The sequence below is a fragment of the Macrobrachium rosenbergii genome, chromosome 19 (genome assembly GCF_040412425.1).
Source record: "Macrobrachium rosenbergii isolate ZJJX-2024 chromosome 19, ASM4041242v1, whole genome shotgun sequence".
In the NCBI taxonomy this organism is placed as follows: domain Eukaryota; kingdom Metazoa; phylum Arthropoda; class Malacostraca; order Decapoda; family Palaemonidae; genus Macrobrachium; species Macrobrachium rosenbergii.
Window position 1 is genome coordinate 28170657 of NC_089759.1, and position 6000 is coordinate 28176656.

The 6000-nt window shown below is 38.3% G+C and overlaps 1 protein-coding gene across 1 annotated transcript in view; it reads right to left on the reverse strand.

The window, feature by feature from the left end:
• Positions 1 to 6000, reverse strand: part of LOC136848783 (cell adhesion molecule Dscam2-like) — a 351367-nt gene that overhangs the window by 143503 nt on the left and 201864 nt on the right.

The following is a 6000-nucleotide window of genomic DNA, read 5'->3' on the forward strand; positions in this document are numbered from 1 at the left end:
ATCGTCATTAATCATTTTTCGAGATACTAAAGAAGCTGTGACATTAAAGCGTTTTGGGTGCGAGATCAATCAAGTCATCAAAACGTTTTAATCATCTCAGGACACGTATTCTTTTCAAAGTGGCGTACGTGACTCAAACAACGCATGCAACAACAGTTTGAGCCCGTATGGGACGAATTGGCGTTTTTTTTATCTGTCATCGCTAACCCAAAACAAAGCGTTCTCTTATCTCAACTGATCTGAAATGAGTTTTTGGTAGTGATTTTTTTTATTTATTCGTTCTAAATGTTACTATTAAAATTATAACAACAATTTAAATTGTATTTAATCATTTACTTTTGAGATCTGATGTCAAACTTGTTCAACAACCATTACTTCATTAAACATAACACATGAAAAAGTAAATGTCAAAATTATAGGAGGATATACGTATTACAAGGCAACATTGAAAATATATATATTTATGATTAAGTATACTTGCATTGAATTAAAAAATGTTTTCTGAAGACCGAGATCATGGAAAAATTTTGACGGACATTGAAGCATTAGTGGGCGACCGCAATCGGACTTTTCAATTTTTTCATCCAGAATTTCTGGCGATTCATCAATCGTCATTAATCATTTCCTGTGACTCATCAAGTCATTAATCATCTATTGTTCCCGACCCGAAGTTTACCGTAGATTTTTTTCCGTGTAAAACGATCTCGATGAGTGATTTTTTTTCTATTTATCTAAATGTAATTATTGCCAGTTGAGTGAGAGACCGTCAAAAATGACGGACATTGAAGAGACGGGAAGTGTCGTCTTGAGTGACTTTGCCTACCGTCCAGATTAGGGCCAGTTGGTGAGACAGAGGCTGACGTTTCGCTAAACGAATCTCATTTAAACATGAAGTTACACACAGAAATCATATATAAACATTGCTTGTTATCCCCGTAGGGGGCAAGTGCCGTCAGCGTACCTCACGCGCGGTGCACTGTAGGCATTGCTTAAGGTTCTTTGCAGCGTCCCTTCAACCCGTAGCTGCAACCCCTTTCATTCCTTTTACTGTGCCTCCGTTCATATTCTCTTTCTTCCACCGTAGTTCCAACCTCTTCTAACAATTGTTTCATGGTGCAACTGCTTTGAGGTTTTCCTCCTGTTACATCTTTGTAACCTTTCTCTCAGTTTTCCTTTCAGCGCCGAATGACCTCATAGGTCCCAGCTCTTGGCCTTCGGCCTGAGTTGTATATTCTATTATATTCCATTGCGTGTTATAATTTAGAGTTGAATTGAATATAGAACATAGGCCTAACGCCAAGCACCGTGACCTATGAGGTCATTCAGCGCTGAAACGGAAATGAACAGTAAGAAAGTATGAAAGGTGTAGCAGGAGGAAAACCTCAAAGCAGTTGTACTATGAATCAGTTGTTAGGAGATGGTGGAAAGTAAGACGGAAGAAAGAGAATGTGAAAGGAGGTACAGTAAAAGGAACGACAGGGGTTGCAGCTAGGGTCCGAAGGCATGCTGCAAAAAACCCCAAGTAACGCCTACAGCGCACCGCATGAGGTGCACTGACGGCACTACCTTCCTACGGGGGTTATAATTTAGAGCTTCTTACCCAGGGTCTTATTTTCCCTTCAGTATACGCTGTGTATTACTGTATATCTTCCCATCCAGAAAAGCATGGAGCAATTTGCTGAGGGGGCATTCAAACAAATCTCTGGTAAAATTCCCTCGTAAGTCTTTGCATAACGATATTAATTGCATACCGCAATCTAGTAGATTAAGCGCCCAGACCCTAACTACGCCGAGACTTCCTTGATTGACAAGGGAAACGCGTCCTTATGTTCCTGCGGCAAAGGAGCCACTATACCTTCGCGGGGAGAGTTCAGGTGTTTCCCACGGATACTCATTAGCCATATATGTGATGAAATGGTCCCCCCTATTGTATCCTTGGGTCGGATACTTATCCCATGGAAGCTGCATTGTATGAGATATGTTTATATACAATACATCCGGGTGTGGTTTCGTGTCCGTGCGTAAGGGCCCTCGCATATCAGGTATTGCATTAGTTCCTTAGTCATGATGTATTAGCCGTTATGAAAATGAGAAACGTCTTAACTCTCTCTCTCTCTCTCTCTCTCTCTCTCTCTCTCTCTCTTTCCAGCAGCAATATCTCGGGTCGGTTTTACAGTGATTGCTTTATATTTATTCAAGGAAGAACTCCACGGACGACGTTAGCTTCAGATATTCGTGAATCATGTCTGCCACTCTGCCTTGACTTCAGTATGCCATGCATAGTACCACTCTTCTGGATTTTATATATTTTTTTCATATTTTTTTATTACAAATATGTTTAATTTTTATATTATAATATAATATTTTATATTAGTATTTTTATACCTTGTATCCATATTTTTCGTTCGTGATACACACTGATAGGTGCGTTTGTATTCTCTAGTGACGAAGACTCGTATACCTCTACGTCTGTAGTTTACTTTGTTTAGAGCTGACTGTAAATTCCGCAGCTGGGACTACGTCATGTCACTTGCGGTAACCTTTACGTCTCTGTTAATGTTGACCTCAGAACCCACCCATACAGTGGGTCCTGGTTTATTCAATTTTCGGAAACAGGGTTCACTACACTGACTGTCCGTGTGACGGGTGTGCAATCGACTCCTGACGTCTATGGGGTGTCAGGTTAAGCTTACCCGAAACTTACCCATATCCGCCTAAATATTATTGGAGAGAGGAATTCAAGGGTTCGAAGCCCTCTTGGTCAAGCAAATCCACTTTGGCTTTTGCTAATCCCCTGGGAAATAAGACTGACTTATCCACTTCAGAAAGTATCGTGGCTGGAAATCGGTTCGTCCCAAAAGCTCAGCAATTGCGCATTTTCAGCAGCAGATTAATATCCTTAGCGGAAGTATAAGACTTTGTCCGTTTTGTTAATAATGTTCTTAATAACCGATATTATCTTGTGAAAAGTGTAAAAAAAAAAAAAAAAGACTGGATAGCTCGGTATGGTATAACGTTAACTGGCATATTTGCAGTAATTTTTTGAAATTCACTGTTTGAAAATTTTGGAAATTGTTCTGTTCTCAGTCTTGATACGCGACATTTGTGGAAACTTGAATCCATTTCCTTTTGAATTTGTATATGATTGGAGTTTTATGAGTTAGGAGAATAATAAATTAAATGCAAATTGGGGACGTAAATTTTAAATGTTAATCAGTAACCAGTAATAATTCAATGACTGGCTATAACTGTTACATCAAAAGCCCAGAGAAGTACAAAAAGTAGGCCTACGCTGGATTTATCTTGGCGATTAGTATTAGACTGCCCTTAATCTTCTCAATTGTCCATTTGTTCCTTACGCGTTGCAAATAGTACTATTTTTACCGTTTTTACATTATTTAAAATTTTTTTATATTTTATTTGCTTTGGTGATGATGAAAATCTGCCAGCTTTACATTGATCTTATTTAAAATATATATATTGTGACCTGATGATGATATATATCTATATCTCTCTCTGATCTTATATATATATATATATATATATATATATATATATATATATATATATATATATATATATATATATATATATATATATATATATATATATGTAACAAAATAGCGGCCATTATCCGTTCAAAAGGGGGAACCTGCTGGAGGCGATGTCCTACTATTATATGCAGTGTATTTACGCAAGGGAAGGGTTGCAATTCCCACAACCCTTTCAAAATCTATTCCTGTATTCGCAAAGAAAAATGTGATCGTCAGTATGCGTGCATAAGCAGATACGTATGTGTGTGTGTGCGTGTGTGTGTATATGTAGTGAATATATATATATATTATATATATATATATATGTGTGTGTATGTGTGTGTGAATTTTTGTCACTTGAAGGCGCGTGGTTTTTTATACCCGGAAATATTAAGCCTCAAATATTACCAATTATCGAATTTACTAAACCTTCGTAATAACTTACACCCAAGGGAAATTTTGATCGACAAGTGCATCTGACCCCGCTAGAATTCGAACCTGTTTCCCTTTAAGCAAGCATTGGAACGTGAATGTCTTGGTTTCATCCTTAGAAATTATGGCTGTGCAATAATTCAGCCTTTTTTTACTCCCAGTATCATCAAACCACAGCACATCCCATTGTTCCTTCCTTGCTCATTTCGGTATCACGTGACCAAACAGCCACATCATAATATGCTTCCACAGTGACACATCGTTATCGGCCATTATTGGACACCTCCCTTTAATAAGTTGGAGCTTGGCGAGCACTCACTCTCAATTCGGGTAGAAATCTACTTCGAAATGGCTTGTGTGGTTGATAAAGGTTTTGCTATATTGGGCCAGTGTTTTCTGCAAGATTCTTACTTTGACTGTGGTAATTAGGAAGCGGACGAGGGAAGAGGGTTTCACTTCGATTATCTTCCGTTGGACTCCCGTTAAGTTTACGCATTTGGGTCTGTTGAGCTGTTCTTCGTTCGGTCTACCTTGACGATTATTATCCTCAGATGAAAATTACGTTTAACTGGGTTTGTTATTTGTTATTCTGTCCTTGCTTTTGAATTTCCGGTTATACTAGTCAAGTGAAAAGTTTGTTTTTGTTAACTAATTGTTAGGTAATGGAAAGAGTATGAAATTTTAATTATTTCAATAGTTTCATGTCGTGATGAAATCGGTGTAATTACTGCGTCCGTGAGCTGTGAAGAAACGAGTTGAATATTTTACCACTCTTTTTCAGTGAAATTAACTGGCGGTGTATCTGTGTCTGAAATGACCTTCAAAACGTCCCTTTTAGCCAGTGGTCACTGGCCAGTTTCATGTTTGACATGGTTGACGGTGATCATCATAATACTGATTACCCATGACTATTCAGGGCTTGCCTCGGTAGTGGGAAGTTCCTGGTTTGATTCAAAAGCGAGCCAGACATTTTTAGGCGGATCATGTTAAATTTCATTGTTCATCAATTGACCAAAAAGTCAGTGATGTACCTGGTGGTTTGTCGACTGTGGGGGTCGCAATGAGGGTGGAAAGTGCAGAAACGTACACTCATAAAGACAATGATAAATACAGGGCTAAGGTGCCCCCATCCACTCTGAGGGGAAAGTGTCTTATGAAGGAAATGTCAACCAGGATGATAAGTATCCCTTATTTTAACCAGACCACTGAGCTGGTGAACAGCTCTCCTAAGGCTGGCCCGAAGGATTAGACTTATTTTACGTGGCTAAGAGCCAATTGGTTACTTAGCAACGGAATCTACAGCTTATTGTGGAATCCGAACCACACTACAGCGAGAAATGAATTTCTGTCGCCCGAAATAAATTCCTCTAATTCTTCATTGGCCGGTCGAAGAATTGAACGCGGGCCCAGCAGAGTGCTAGCTGAGAACGGTACCCACCCGTCCAATGAGTAACTAAGCAGGATGATAATGAAAGACTGATTGTGGCCATCACTATCTAAAATTGCATTAACGTTATCAGTGTTGTCCATTTTTTAATGTTAAAAGAACAGGCAGTGATTTCAGAATAACTTATTGTATTTTACTTCATATCATAAGAGGTACCATAAAGCAACGTGTTGACAATTTGAAATGAAGTTTCTATGTACGTTTTATTACCTACCTATATATATATTTATATATATAATACACACATATATACATATATATACACATATATTCATATATATATATATATATATATATATATATATATATATATATATATATATATATATATATATATATATATATATGCATGTGGCAAACCACGTATGAACGGCACCTGACGCAGCTGTGTGATCGGAGATGAAATTTTGATTGCTTGGTTGGTGACTGTGATAGATAGACTATCGATATGGGTAAAAGTAATAAGCGATTGGGGGAATGAAAGGGCTCGGAAGGGTGTGCATATAAGGGGGGGATGGGGATTGGGAGATGCTGTACAAGCGTAGTTGCTCATCAAAATTGGATGGCCAACCGCCATAACTGTTCTTC